General features: G+C 42.1%; 1 protein-coding gene across 4 annotated transcripts in view; it reads right to left on the bottom strand.

Moving 5' to 3' along the window:
* Positions 1 to 16,529, bottom strand: part of ARHGAP6 (Rho GTPase activating protein 6) — a 404,943-nt gene that overhangs the window by 109,093 nt on the left and 279,321 nt on the right. Inside the window, exon 1 of one of the 4 annotated variants that reach the window (XM_053310322.1) lies at positions 13,332 to 13,343. The exons of the other annotated variants lie outside the window; for them this stretch is intronic. The gene's annotated coding sequence lies outside the window, so the exon portion shown is untranslated. Of the gene's footprint in view, positions 1 to 13,331; positions 13,344 to 16,529 lie in introns of those variants that run through there. 4 annotated transcript variants of the gene reach the window in all.

The following is a 16,529-nucleotide window of genomic DNA, read 5'->3' as shown; positions in this document are numbered from 1 at the left end:
TTTGGAAATGGGCCTTCAAATATAATCTTTGTTGAATGGTCCATCTGGGGAATTTCCTTGTACTAAAAATAATAATAAACAAACTTTGTTAGCCGCCCCATAACAAATTGCTCTTGCAACACATTAAAACATGAGATAAAAGCACACAACACATTAAATCAAAACAGACCAAAAACATATATCTTCAGGGAAGACAACAAGAGAAATCAATGTAATGCATAAATATTTAAAGACAGTCATGTCATATTAATATTTCAGTCAGTAAAATAGTCTGCATCAGACAAAAGATAGTTCCATGTTGTCTGAAGTGTAATGAAGGAAGCCTTGATTATGGCTTTTAAAAATGCATTGAATGTACAATGTAATTAGATGTACTGCAAATATCCATACAAACCATGTTAGTGTATTAAACTGAACAAGCAAGACAGGTCACCATGTCTGTCTTGCTTGTTCAGTTTAATACACTAACATGGCTTGTGTGGATATTTACAGTGTACAGACTGCAGTCCACAACTCATTGTTGTGGTACAGAACGCCACTAAACTAAAGGAGAAATCTCAAGAATTCTCAAGAGAAAAATCATCCATCCACTGGTAGCTTGAAAAAGATAAAGTCATACACATGGTAGACTGGAGCAACAAATGGACTGAACTTGCCAAAGAGGAGAGAGTTTTCCAAAATACATACCACTCAGTCGAATGGTAAACCTGAGTCTGGGAACCACAGACTCAGAACATAACATCTCTATGCTTTAAAAAAGTTAAGATCTGCTGTTCCATTTAAGTAAAAAGGAAAAAGAAGCATTCAGCATCTGACCAGGTAGGATCCAGTAGTCAAGTGTTTAGGAACCTGCTGGTACCTTCCGGGATCATGTAAGCTCAACTGCTTTGAAGGCCAAGGTCAAAACAAGACAATAAAATTAATCTCACACACACACACAGCGCAAACAAGCCATGAGTTTCATTCCTCATTTTAATTTGTTAAAAAAAATAATTAAGAATAAAATAGCCACAGTGTGCATTAATCGTTTCTAAGGATTTTTCCTTTAAGTGAAAAATATTCAGTAAGGATGAATTAGACTCAGTTACAAGTGGAGTGTTAAAAGCCAGTTTTCTTTGGCTTTTGCTGTTCTTTGCATAAATCAGTGCAGTTATTTTTTACAATGTACCAAACTGCATGACTATAGATAGGAGTATATGCAGATCACAAGAATATTTCACATTTTATAAACTGTCAAAGACTGACACATTTTAATTTAATAGTCACATATTAAAACCATCCCAGAAGGCTCTTTCTTTCTATTGCTTAGAATTAACAACCAATGGATTCCTGGGTATCCCGAACCTAGTGGAAATAACGACTGTAGAACATAAATGCAAATATATATATCTATATCCTGAAAATGGTACTATGATTTACTGAACAAGTAACAGAGCTTCCTGACTCCGAACTGTCCACAGCTGCAAACTATCATTGCTTCCCACCATCACTAGAGTCCAAAAACAAATGAAGATGTTTACACAAGTCACCTAGATTTCTTTTTAACCATTCTCTTCTAAGGAAGGGGAACAATATTGTTTAATAAAGGATGAATTTAGCTTTATACCAAATTTCCTGTTTAGCTTCCTTATTTGAAGAACTGCTTTTCTCCAGTTAACAAGATTAAGGTAAGATGTATTTAATGCATAGGTTAGGCTTCCCAGAACTGATTGCTTTGCCTTGGTTAGTCAATGTATACCCCCAATCTACACATGAGTTAATTCCATTTTTCTTCAGTAGACAGAAATTCATCTTTAGTTCTCTTATTTCACTGAAAAGAGATAGTCAGTGGTCTGGTTCACACTGACAGGACTGAATCCTGGTTTTGTGTGACATCTCCTAACCTCATACACACTCCCTCTCTCCTTTGAATGTGAGGGGAGAAGGAGTCTTTCCAATTCTGGTTTAGAACAAGCCATGATCTCTCATTAATATCTGAACGGCACAGTACTGCACAGTACTGGCTTATTACGCCAAAGTTAAAACACAACAACACCCAGCATCAATCACAAAAAGGGAAATGGTAAGCAGTCAGGGTGCAAGAGCCTGTCCCAGAGCCAGCTGCAGCCTCCAACAGGATTAGAGCAGGGCTGGCCAGTCAGAAGAACATAAAGAGTAAGAAATAACAACAGTGGAGATCCCTGAACTAGAGTCCTAGCCCCTTCCACGCCACACTCCCCCAAGCCTGCACACCAGTACTGCCAGGAGACTGGTGGGGGGGCGGCCGGGGATGACAGAGCAAATGAGGAGCAAGACTCCAGACCAGAGATTTGACTTTTTGAATTTTTCCACTCTCCTGTTAAGGAGACACATCAAGGGCAGATAGTCTAAGTCTGGAAGTATTTAAGACCTCATTCTGTCTCTGGCCCTTGCCCACTCAGCTCTCCAGGGCTCTGCAACCCACTGGCCTTGCCATCCATTGGACTTTGTAGGTTCTTGTCTGTGGGATGGGAAAGGAGCAGAGAGGAATATGCAAGCTCAAACCCAGGGAACATTGTGTGAATCTAGGATTCAATCCTGGCTGTGTTCTTAACTGGCCCTTTGAGTTTTGGAATAGTTTTGACTGTGAACCCATATAGCAATAGCACTTACATTTATATACCGCTCTATAGCCAGAGCTCTCTAAGCGGTTTACAATGATTTAGCATATTGCCCCCAACATTCTGGGTACTCATTTTACCGACCTCGGAAGGATGGAAGGCTGAGTCAACCTTGAGCCCCTGGTCAGGATCGAACTTGTAACCTTCTGGTTACAGGGCGGCAGTTTTACCACTGCGCCACCAGGGGCATATAAATGACAGAATTTATATGGGTTCTTACCTCAGAGTGCACTCACCCCAGTGACAGCTTTGTCATCTGTACCAACCTACCAAAAGTAGAAAGGAAGATTTTACCTCACATCAGGTACAAGTGTGTGGTGGTATGTGTGATATTTGTATAATCTCAGTATCTCCCACATAGCTGAACATTGTCCTGCCTTTATTTTCTCTGATTTGCTTGTGACAAGGGAAAGTCACAAATTTCAGTACAATGGAAATACATTTGACAGAAACTATCAAAATGCAATCCGTTAACCCTGATCAAGTCATCCATAAGAATGACTGTTCTTGGGAAATGGATGAAAACCAAAGCAGTTTCAGTTTGTGATTCCTGAGGATGTGGACAAGTTGCTTGGAATGGTCTGGCCTACCACCTAATCTCTTGATCTTTGCCTGACATGGCTTATACAATCTGGCAGGGAGGCTGTTGTAGAGGTCCTGGCCACCATTATAAATGTATCTCTGAGGGAGGGCAGGATGCCTCCTTGTCTTAAGGAGGCAATCAGATTGGTTCTGAAGAAGCCTGCCTTAGATTCCTCAGAGTTAAGTAACTTTACAGGCCTGTCTCCAACTTTCAATGGCTTGAGAAGGTGATGGCCCCACAGCTCCAGGAGGTCTTGGAGGAAGCTGATTATCTAGACCCATTTCAAACTGGCTTTTGGGCAGGCTGTGGAGTAGAGACTGCCTTGGTTGGCCTGATCAATGATCTCCAATTGGGAATTGACACAGGGAGTGTGACTCTGTTGATCCTCTTGGAGACCCTTGATATTATTGACCATAGTATCCTGGAACATCTGAGGGGGTTGGGGGTGGGAGACATTGCTTTGCAGTGATTCCACTCCTACCTCACGGGCAGATTCCAGATGGTGTCTCTTGGAGACTGTTCTTCAAAATTTGAAATTTCCTATGGAAATTTGAACTTTCCTCAGGCTCCATATTTGATGTTGTTTAACTTCTACATGAAACTGCTGGGAGAGATTATCAGGAAATTTGGTGCGGAATTTTAACAATACGCTGATGACACCCAAATCTATTTCTCCATGTCAACATCATCAGGAGAAGTCATAACCTCCCTAAATGTCTGCCTGGAGGCAGTAATGGGCTGGATGAGGGATAACAAACTGAGGCTGAATACAGATAAGATGGAGTTACTTATTGTGCGGGGTCAGAACTCAAGAGACGATTTTGATCTACCAGTTCTGGATGGGGTCACACTCCCCCAGAAGGAACAGGTTCGCAGTCTGGGGGTGCTTCTGGATCCAAATCTCTCTTTGGTGTCCCAGAAGTGCTTTTTATCAGCTGCGGCTGATATACCAGATGTGTCTATTTCCTGAGATGAATGACCTCAAAACAGTGGTACATCTGCTGGTAACCTCTAGGCTGGGTTACTGAAATGTGCTCTGTGTGGGGCTGCCTTTGTACATAGTCCGGAAACTGCAGAACGCAGCAGCCAGGTCTCTCGGTCATTGAGGAGAGACCATATTACTCCTGTGTTGAAAGAACAACACTGGCTGCTCATATGTTTCCAGGCAAAATACAAGGTGCTGGTTATTACCTAGAAAGCTCTAAACAGCTAGGCCCTGGATATTTAAGAGAATGTCTTCTTCACCATGAGCCCCATCGCCTGGAGAAGTTCGTCTGCAGTTGCCGCCAACTCATCTGGCAGCTACTCAGGGACGGGCCTTCTTTGTTGCTGCCCTGGACTTTGGAATAATGCTCCTTGTTGAAATTAGAGCCTCCCCATCTCTGGCAACTTTTAAAAAGGCACTGAAGACACATTTATTCACCCAGGCTTTTAGATTTATAGTTTTAATATTTCTAATGTTGGGTTTTAAATGATTTTAATTGTTTGATTTAATGTTTACATTATTTTAATTATAAACCACCCAGAGATGCAAGTTTTAGGAGGTACAGAAATATGTTAAATAAATAAAAATAAAATAATAATAAACTATCCACCAGCACCAGTGGAGCTGGGCATTGATTTGTGTGTTGTTGGGACAGGTAACTGGTGAGTGTTGTGGGGGGGGGGGAGGACAAAGGCTTCTGCCAAGATAGTTTATTGCCAAGTTGTGCCCAAAGCAATACAATGATGTTTACCAGGAATGCTGGCAGCTGCACCTTTGGCAAACCAAGGTACAATATGGCATTCCATTTTCAGATTGCTGAACTATGCAGCTGGACATGATTTAAGACACAGATCACTGTTCTGCTTTTAAAGCATGGAAATTAAAAATGGATTTTTATTCTATTGGCAAACCAAATGATGCAAATACACATTTGTTCCAGCAATGGAACAATGACACAAAGGCTCGGCATGGCTAAGTTTGTTTCCACTAAATCATTGCAAGGCATCATCCCTAACAGACTGAATATACAAATTATCGTCAATTGTGACTGTTTAGAAGTGTGTTCCAATAACTGAAATTGGTTGTGAACATTCAATACACGTTATAAATACAAATTTGTGATTGCCATGGCTGATCACCAGCATTAGAAGCTGCACTAAACATAAGATGAAATGTGCAAAGTTAAGCAAATGCATAAAACAAACATGTCACTAACACTGTCCAGTACTACAGGATTTTTGTTCCATATTTATTTATTTAGTTACTTTTATATACTGTAATACCACCCTATATAAAATTTCAGGGCTGTTTACAATCTAATGAAACCAAAACCTAACACACATAAAAACATATTAAAATTACCATAAATAAAACTTTAAAACATCATCCTAGGAATTTTAAACACCGACTTAGAGACAGTTGACAGCATGGATTCCATTCCTTTAAAAAAACTATCAACATCTGCAATCTACACCACATGGTCATTGAGAAACACAGCAATGTATGTTCATAACCACTATGTGTCCATGGGCAGTTCAGATTATACTGTCTATCAGTCCTAGCACACATGATAAGAACGTGCACATGCCATGAGTAGACACATCCTTCCCCTCTCTCAGCACACCTTTCCCTAATCAGGTGGTGGGGCAGTTCAACAAAACCTCTAACACTACAGTAAACTAAAGTTTAAATAGCATTTGTAGCATCTATTTAAAAAGTAGTTTGCATGAACTGCCGCTCACCATGCAATTAGGGAAAGATGTCCGGCTGATCAGTGAGAAGGATACGTGTACCCATGGCACACATTTGATTTTATCATATGTGCTTGGCCAGATTAAGCATCAGCTGAACCAACTCATTAAGTTCTTTGGTGTTGATAAAACAATGAATAATCAGTTCTGAAGACATGAAAGCACGGGGCGGGGGGGGGCAGTTACAGAGGTACAATTAAGTTACAATTGGAACTGGAAGAGTATTGCAACTGATTTCCATTTTTAATGAAATTGGGGGGAAATTTAAAATCCAAGACAACTATGCTATAATGCACAAAAAGGACAATAAAACCTTCATTTTATAAAGGGCAGAGGGCTTCTCTAAAATTCATCTTTCCATTTATAGATTCCTATAGACATCTGCTCATAGGATGCATTTTACAACCACAGATGACTCACAGCTGAAATTTGCAGGAAAAGCATAGGCACTAACAGCTTCCCTTTTTTAAAGCACTTCCTTCTTGAGAGAGGAAAAGTAATAAAAATACACTATCATTTGAAATGGCTGAGTGCTTTTTTTTTTTTTAAAGAGGAATCAGCATTTTAAGATATCCTTAATAATGAAATCTATGCAAAGCAGCAGCACAAAATAAACTGCGCTGACAGTTATTTCTCACAAAGGAATGTAAATTTTAACAGCAAGTAAGCATTTACTGGTAATTAAAACATGATGTTTTCTTTAAAATAGAAGCAGTAGTTGCATTTAAAAAGGAAATCATTTTTAAAAACCCAAATTAATCTGGTCAAGAATGATATGCTTCTATCTGCCTAGTGTAAGTCAAGCTAAATTTTCCCAACTATATTTCTAATGCCACAAGCTATTATCTGAATCTTATTCAAAATCACAAATTTGACCAGTACTGAAAATTCCAGAGTTGATGAAAAATTTGGTTTTGCCAGTGCACAGAAATTATTGCATTGTCAGATTGTGAGTTGAAGTGTAACCTACTAAGAGTGCTTTCAAACATGACCAGCACAGCATAGTGGTTAGAGTGTTGGACTAGGACCAGGAAGACCCATGAAACTCACTGGGTGTCTCTGGGCCAGTTATGTAGCTCTCAGCGTAACCTACCTCACAGGTAGGTATGTGAGGATAAAAATAATCATGTACTACTACTCTGAGCTCCTCTGAGGAAGAGTGGTATATAAGTGGTATATGTATTTAAAAATAAATACATTAAAATAAGTAAAATGGCCTTTCTCTGGCCATAGGTCTTTTGGGCAGAATGGGTGGGGTATTAAATGACATGCTATCCATGTACACCAGATACAAAAATTGGCAATCTCAGTCCTGGCAGCAAAACGTACTAGCAGCCGCTACACAGAACCAGTGATGGCACCTCAAAATCCATACTACTGTTATGATGTAGTTTCTGGTCTTGTGGTAGCAAGCATGACTTGTCCCCTTTGCTAAGCAGGGTCTGCCCTGGTTGCATATGAATGAGAGCCTATATGCGTGAGCACTGTAAGATGATTCCGCTTAGGGAATGCAGCCACTCTAGGAAGAGCACCTGCATATCTGCATGCAGAAGGTTCCAAACTTGCTCCCTGGCTTCTCCAAGATAGGACTGAGTAAGATTCCTGCCTGCAACCTTGGAGAAGCCACTGCCGGTCTGTGTAGATGATACTGAGCTCGGTGGACCAATGGCTCGGCATATGGCAGCTTCCTATGCTCCTATTTTCTAGTTTGTAACTACTTTGAAATAAACTGCCTGTTTATTTCAAAAACGAACACTAATAACAACAAACAAGAACGAACTCTGAGCCAGAGTGTTACAGTGGTTAGTATACAGGACTAGACTGGGGATATCCAAGTTCAAATCCCCTTCAGCCATGAAACTCACTGGGTGGCTCTGGGATAGTAACTTATCTTTCAGCATAACCTTCTTCATAGGTCTGTTGGGAGAATAAATATAACCATATGCACCACTCTGGGCTTCTTGAAGGAAGTACTGGCTATACAAATAAATAAATCTATATAAGCCACAAGTAAAGCAGAAACAGTTACAAAAGTGGAGAATAAATGCTTTCTGAAGTTACAAGGACAGCTCTGCCTGCCCATTTCAAAACACACACACATAAATAATAGAAAAATCACAGGTTTTTCAATGATGCTTGCTGAAGAGGTTGAAAAGTTACAGGATAGACCATCTCCTGTAACTTAGAGGACATCATGTAGACTGTACTGGGACAGTTGTCCAAACAAATAAACTATTCAGATTACTGAATATAATACAAAAATATTCCCCACACTCTGGGCACTCTGATTGGCTGCCTGAGGAGTCAATCAGCATGTTGCCTTCTGATTGGTGCTGATGGCATTTTAAGCTCTGCCCACCTTCTGAAAATAAAAGCAAGCCTTGTAATTGACTCCTGACTCATTAATCACATATGAACAACTCTGTGTGTTTCTATTGGTTTTTACAAAATTGTGGCACCATCACAAACCCTACGTACACACTGAGGCCAGGCTGCAGGCAGAGAAGAGGCACAGACAGGGAAGCAAATGGAGAAATGGCCACAGAAGACAGATAAGGTAACATGGATGACATATTTCCAGGGATTTTCATGTGGACTCCGTCCTCTCTGCCCTCAGGTAAGAGACACCACTGGAACCACTCTAACAACAACAACAACAACTATAGTAAGAAACAAATATTGCATGTCTGCTGTTGATTTTCTAACTAAATGCAACTTAGCTCTCCTACCAACAGAGTTCTTTCAGGTCAGTATGTGTTAGAAAAATGGAAGGGAACAAAGAGTTTGAAAGAGCCAAAAAGAAAATTATATTTCAGAAAAGTAATTCCTTCTGGCATGCTGACACAGAATTCATTGCAAGGAAACAGTGGTCTGTTTATGGCTTGAAAAAGAAACCAATGTCACATGGTTTCAAACCTTTTCTTTAAAAAATTTCCAGTTGTGGTAAACTGGGATTAATAATTCAGGATAAATGTGGATCAGTAGCCTCTAAGAATAAAGTCAGATATTTATCACTGTGTAATCAAGTTTTCATGATGTAATCAAGATGTTTGCATGTTGGAAGCATGAGCCAGAAGACCATTGTGTTGGGCAATTAGTAGGAACTATTCTCAGCCACACATTTGGAGAAATAGGCGGATCCAAGAATTGTACATATTGAAGATGACCGTTTTCATGCAATTGCAGAACAACTCGACATAAACCTCTTCCTATTCACAGAACACATAAAGGGCACCTTTTAAGATATAAGGATGCAAAAGCTCAAGAATGAACATTTCTCCACTGGAAAAATGCTTTGTGAAACTCCTGCAAATGATATATTGCTTTAACAATTGAATGAATCTATAAGAACATAAGAAGAGCCCTGGGGGATCAGGCCCAAGGCCCATCTAGTCCAGCATCCTGTTTCGCACAGTGGCCCACCAGATGCCGCTGGAAGCCACAGGCAGGAGTTGAGGGCGTGCCCTCTCTCCTGCCATTACTCCCCAGCAACTGGTACTCAGAGGCATCCTGCCTTTATCATATAATTGCCAGATCTGTTATTTGATATGTTCTACAAAACATGTTTCCATTCTTTGTTCTCATTTATTATTACAATGAAAGCAGCCGCTTTTGCAAAACTTATGGAAATCAAGAACTAAAGCCTGCGCTGAGAAACAAGGGATGATAATTTGACAATTTTTGTAGCTTAGTTATCTTGTAACTAGTATGTTAACCAGTTTATATTTGTAACTTAGGATGGCTGGGAAGCTGAACTAGATGTTCATCCAAGTGAGTTTTTAAGAAGATGTGCTTTTAAGTGGAAGGGTGTCTTGCGGCGGGGTGTGTGCGTGTGTGTGCGCGCATGCATGGGGCTACATGATTGGGTCCCAAGCAGGCTAATCCTGATTGGGACCTCAGCATTTGAGGAGAATGTGGTTAACTCTTTCTCTTGCACCATCTTCCTTCCCCTAGGGTTTTTTTTGGGGGGAGGGGGGGTAAAAGAAGAGAAAGATGCTCACCTAAATGAGTATCTTCAAAACTCATTTAGATGAATGTCTAACTTGATTTGGACAAACTTAGCATTGCACGTTTTAGGCGAACAAATCTGTCAATAGATCAGCTACAAAGCCCCTCCGCCTGCCCCATTATTTTTAAGAATGCCACCAAATTCTTGCAGCAGAAATGCATGTTGGGAAACATAACTTTTAAAAGTTAACTCCCTTTCAGTCATCAGGATGTTGCTAGCACTGGGCATCAGTACATTGCTTGGCACCTGTCCCCAATGTTGGGATGGGAGTCTTTTCACCTGCCTGTCCACTGTGCCTTCCCCATCAACCTTGGACAAAACAACTAAAAATCCCAGCCCAGCCAGTGCTCCCTATCACGAACTCCTGCATAACTGATCCCCAATCCTTCCCACTCTGTGCAGTTGTGATATAAATGGGTAGGGACAGAGCCAAGAACCTTTGCCCCATCTTCACTTCCACCAAGTCTCTTCCCTTTCTATATGATGCAAAGATAATGGGGAGGCAGTTGCTCTGGGGGCCCACTCTATCATAGAAGCACCTTCGCCCTGCTGCTGGGCAAAACAGAGGGGACAACAGGCAGACCTGATGGCCAGCAGCAACTCAGCTGCCATGCTCAATGGAGGGAGCTAGACATGGCCCCTCTAATTTTTTTCATCTCTGTCTGGAATGAGTTTTGTTCTGGGTGGCAGTATGTGCGTGCACCTGCATTCAGAGTGGGGCCTTCCTAATTCAACATGAGTGAGATCTAAAATGAACTGAGTTAACATCCAAAAGCTTGTGAGCGAACACACATGTGCACGCCTTAGAGGGAACAGTGGAAAGAGCAATCAGGGACAACCCAGGAGGAGTTAGGCAACCTCACCAAAAGTACTAATTCCCCCCAAGAGTTATTAAAAACCTTTTGTGAAGGCAAGGCTGCTACTGCGAGAGAGAGGTTGAGGGATGAGATACTAATTCACAGTAAATCGCTTCCCACCTCCTGCAAATTTCACAGAGTGGCAAAGTCACCACAACTGACTGCAAAGGAGAGGAAAATTTGAAAATAAAGCAGGTACTGTGGGATTCAATAGGACCCTAGCAACACTCCTGGCCAAAATATGCCAGGTGTAGCAAGGATGAATTGGTGGCTTCAATAACTGGAAGAATGTTGTATTCCTTTAGAGAGCATGAAAATATTTAATTACCAAAAATAGGGGGAGGCTGAAGGGGAAAGGCATTTTTAGTCTTTTGTGGCAAATGCTGAAACAGAATGTGAGAATGGAAACCAAACCCCTTTGCAAAGCATTTCCAAAATTTGTACACGAGCAAGGTACAACAGTGTTTCAAAGACTTCTCATTTGTATAGCGATTTGGAAACATACTCATTTTTTTGCTAAAATTATGTGTATACTGAACTTATGTCAATTCTGCTCCACATTACAGAGGCACAAGTTTAGTAAAATATCTCTTTTTACAATGTGAACAACAAGGGTTGCTTTTCAAACAAATGGGTCTAGAAGGTGGTGCTGAGGGATTACTGCTTAGCTCCATGGTCATTGGTCTGGGGCCGTCCTACAGGGTTCAGTTTTGTCCCCCCTGCTGTTTAACAATAAGATCTACATAAAACAGCTGGTAGTGGTCATCCAGGGACCTGCACTGAGTTGTCAGCAATATGCAGATGACACTCAGCTCTCTCTCTTTGTGACCTAATCCTAGGGAGACAATGGATGTCCTGAATCGGGGGGGGGGGCTGGAGACCATGATGGGTTGGGTGTGGGCTAATAAACTGAAATTGAATTGGACATGATGGAGGTAATGTTGGTCAGTAGGAGAGCCAAACGGGTTGAGGAGATTCAATGGGGTTGCACTCCCCTTGAGAGAGCAAGTACGCAGCTTGGGGGTTATTGCTGCACCCAGCTCTGCTTTTAGAAACTCAGGTGGAGGCAGTGGCCAGGGGTGCCTGTCACGCCCTCGATCTCAGACAGCGAGGAGGAAGGGGAAGCTGTCAACTTTTCAGCCAATGCAGGGGTGTCTGAGGGGCAGAGCCCGGCTGTCAGCTTCCAAGAAACGGCTGAGGCAGATCTGGCTGATGATTCAGAGCAGGCACAACAACCTGAGACAGCAGAAACCGTGACGGACCAATCGGAAGAGGAGCTATGCAAGCAACCTCCACTGACTCCACAACAGAGGTGTGTTACAAGACGAAGAACACAGCTAGAAACTATCAGGAGAAGTAAACGCCTCTTGTAGAGGGCTGATAAGCCTTGAATTCCTGCCAGCTGGGAGCTCGTACTGGCTTGTACTATAAATTACGTCACCAGCTTTTTATTCACTGCTGGAAAGCAACGTTTGTCAACTTTTGTGTCAACAGCTTGCAGCCAAGCCCGATAAAGAAGAACTGTGTCCGAGGTGTATCTTGTTCCTGCAGCTCCGTTTGGTACTGTGAACTTCCCTGCCAGGTGGCCAGATACTGACAGTGCCTTTGCATGGCTTCAGCTAGTACACCAGCTGCATCCCTTTCTCCAGAAGGCAGATCTGGACACAATTACCCACACCTTAGTCACGTCATGGCTGGATTACTGTAACATGCTCTACGTGGCGCTGTCCCTGAAGAATATTCAGAAACTGCAGCTAGTTCAAAATGTGGCAGCTAGGATTTTATCTGGAGCTGCCAGCTGAGATAACATCACCCCCATTTTGAAAGAGCTGCACTGGCTGCCAATTTGTTTCCAGGTCCAATTCAAGGTGCTGGTTTTGACATTTAAAGCCCTTAATGGTTTGGGCCTTGGATACCCAAGTGACCATTTGCTCCCAGGGGTTACTGCCAGCTTGATGAGATCATCTGCAGGGGCTCTGCTCCGGGTACCAACAATGAGGAAGGTTTGGCTGTTATGCCCGTGGGATACGACCTTCTCAGTTGTTGCCCCCAGACTCTGGAATGCTTTCCTGGTGTCCATCCACTCCTCAGTCTCCATCATAGTTTTTAGAAAGTGTGGAAAATCTTGGCTTTTTACACAGGCGTTTTATATGGCTGTTTCTATTGCTGTTGGTGCTTTGTTATTTTTATGGTTATATTGTGCTTGTTTTTTAAAATCAGATCTGTATTTTTATATTTAAACTTAATATTTTAATGGTGTAATTTTTATAGCCTTTTTAACTTTTGTGTGAACCGCCTTGAGATTTTTAATGAAAGGTGGTATAGAAATTTAATAAATAGAACTAGCACTAAAAAACAGTGGCACATTACTGTAATATAGGCAGAATGTATATTATTTATTTATCATATTTCTATACTGCCTGTTAGCGATGTGCCTGAACTGGCTCGGGCAGCCACGGGTGGGGTGGAGATCGGTTCCTCTTAAAAGCGAGTAAGCAGGTCCTTACCTGCTCCTCCTTGGCCCCACCGCTTTTCCAAGCATGGTGTCTGCTTTCCAAAAGACGATGTGCATGCTTACCTGCTTTTTAAAGGAACTGACCCCCACTCCGCCTAACTGGTTTGAATGCTGGCGCATGAGCTCGTTCAGTGCTTCCCTAAGGAGAACTGGTTTAGGCATATCCTTACTGCCTGATGTGTAACTTTAGATCGTGTACACAATTTAAAACACCACCAATATAAAACAAAGTAAACACAATTCGATTTCACAGAATAAAAACAATTAAACTGTTTAAAATTAATTCCAGTTAAAAGCCTGAGGAAACAGGTGTGCCTTGAGGGTCTTTTAAAAAGCAATTAGAGCTCTTATTCTGACAGGGAAAATATTCCAAAGCCCTGGGGCAGCTAAAGAGAAGGTCTGGTCCTGAGTTGCCAAACGAGCCGGTGGCAATGGTGGCAACCGTAACCGGATCTCCCCAGATGATCTTAATAGGCAACAGGGTTCATGACAAAGAAGGCACTCTCTGAAGTACATGCCTTACACGTATGCATTTGCATTACTGCTCCTCAAGCAGCCATTTTCAGTGCTCCAAAGCACACATGCAATACTACCCCATGATCTGCAACAAGATAAAGGACTGGTTTTAGTTCATCTAAGAAAGATGAATGTTCTAAGAAAATGTTGCAGGACAAGGATCCTATTGTAAAACCACTAAACAAAATCATTAGCCATACACAACTAGGCCAAGAAAACCACAACACCACAACTGCTAACTTTTACATGTAAACATGACCCAAGAATAACTTTTCCTCCACATGCAGTCACCACTGATTAACTAGAACCATTTTAAGTACTCAGAGTTTTATTGCTCATCCTAACAGCCACAGACTGAGCAAATAAAACAAAAACTCTACATCTTTACAAGGCTAACCATAATTTGGGATATAAATAAATGTTTAATTTATATAACATTTAAACTTCTAAAATAATATTGGTCAATCATTAATTTTAACTGATAGGAACTATCACAGGGAAATTCCTCAGTTCCCATGAGAGGCAAGGAGATGCTGGCTGCTGCTATGTTTCCATGGCAACAGGGATACATAGCAAAAGGTTTTCTGCTGACAGCATCTTAGCTACTTGCCGGAAAGCATCTCCCAGGTCCCACTGCCTACGCCTTTAGTTCCTTTCCTAAACATTTCATAGTTCTCTTCATTTTCTTACTGTTAAAAACACTCTTAACAGTTCAACATTAGGTATTTTACATCCCTAGAAATGATTCCTGTATCTGAAATGAGAAAGATGAATCTGTGCTAAATGGAGGACTCGGGCCTAGTTTATGTCCTTGTTCAAATTATGGCTGGCCCACACAGACTAGCATGATGTGGGTCTGATTGTCTGACAGTGCAATGTGTTTTGCCCATTTTTACAAACACGTGAACAAATCTTGTTACTGAGACACCTAGATATAAAAATAAGAGTAACCTATATCTCACATAGGAATATAAGAAGCTGCCCTATACCAAGCCAGACAGTTGGTCCATCTAGCTCGGTACGGTCCATACAGACGGGCAGCAGTTTCTCCAGTGTCACAGGTACGAATCTCTCCCAGCCCCACCTTGGAGATGCCAGGGAAGGAATTTGGAACCTTCTGCATGCAAGCAGGCAGATGCTCTTCCCAGAGTAGCCCCATTCCATAAGGGTTACAGAGCTCACATCTTGGGGCTATTCTCACAATCAGCAACAATTGGGCTAGGAGAGCCTAGCCCGATTTTTGCTGATCGTGTAAACCACCAGGCTCGCAGGCGAGCCCGGTGGCTTACAAGCAGCTAGCCCAGTTTTGTAGCCCTCCCCTTAGCCCGGGTTTGCAGAGCGAGCGCTCCACAAACCCAGGCTTCCCGATCGTGAATAGCCATGGGGCAGCTCGGTGCCACGGCTACTCACGAGGAGACCCCCAGAGGAAAGAGACCAAATACCAGCTCTCCTTTGTTAGGAAGACAGCTCATGGATGACAGGTTTGTTAACAATATGGGATCCACCAATGAGGTTGATGGGTACATGGGAAAATGTCTTCTCCATTGTGCTGCCCAGTCCTGGACCTCTGTCTCCTGCCTGATTCCTTCTAAGCCAATTTCTAGAAAGATAGCAAAACTGTCCTTTTTCAAGAGTCCTTTCCTACTGTGAGCGGGTTTACATGTAGTATGGAATTTACTTGCAACGTCAATAACCAACTTGTCTGTGACTGTCTGAACCCACATCATAGCAGAAACCTGAGCAGGGCCTCAGATGTGTAAACAAGATTTGAAGCGGTTTGAATACCCACTGGTATGTTTCGGTGATGGGAAACACCTATATTGGGCAGCAGCGATATAGGAAAATGCTGAAAGGCATCATCTCATATTGTGTGGGAAGAGGCCATGGTAACCCTCTGCCCCGTATTCTACCAAAGACAACCACAGGGCTCTGTGGTCACCAGGAGTCAACACTGACTCGACAGCACGCTTTACTTTACCTAACACCGAGGTGTGTGCTGTGTTTAAACTCACAGTCTTCATGAAACTCTGGTTTGCTACAGGCAAGCCTGCCCTAAAGACCAATGACAGTGAGACAGTGCAAGGCAGGTAGGGATAGCATTCATAACTTAACTGGGCTTGGCCAGAGGGCGTGGCTCTGGCTCAACTTGTATACCTCCCACAGACTGAGATATGTGATTGCCTGCAGCAGCAACCTCAGGTTATCCTCATTTCAGGCTTGGGGAACCTCAGGTTCCACATTATATGCAATTAAGGCTGCAACCAGACAGCAATTGGAAAACACGAACCAGATGGGAGTGTACCACCAATAAAGGGGCATATTCATGCAAGTTTTCTATTACTGTTGTGAGACACTTGCAAAACCCTCTGGCCACACCTCTTGGGCACAGCCACTTGTGTTATGATACATGTGCTTTACCACCAGCTAAAACAGCTAACTACGTTTTTTAAAGTATTGTAGCAACGAACGGTGTGGTTTCTTGCATTCTCAATTCCTTTAAAGTTGTTGGAGGATATATCTTTAACGTATGTATTGTTGTACCCACCATCACCTGTGTCAGCCACTAAAATGGTTACATATCACTAAGACTCAAACACATTCACACTCACACAAACAGTCTCAAAGTTCCTAGTAAATGGATTACACTTTTAACAATGGATGTGTCACTATTAGC

This window comes from Hemicordylus capensis, chromosome 3 (genome assembly GCF_027244095.1).
Source record: "Hemicordylus capensis ecotype Gifberg chromosome 3, rHemCap1.1.pri, whole genome shotgun sequence".
Taxonomy (NCBI): domain Eukaryota; kingdom Metazoa; phylum Chordata; class Lepidosauria; order Squamata; family Cordylidae; genus Hemicordylus; species Hemicordylus capensis.
Note: the sequence above shows the minus strand (reverse complement) of the source record. Positions and strands in the feature narration are given on the sequence as shown.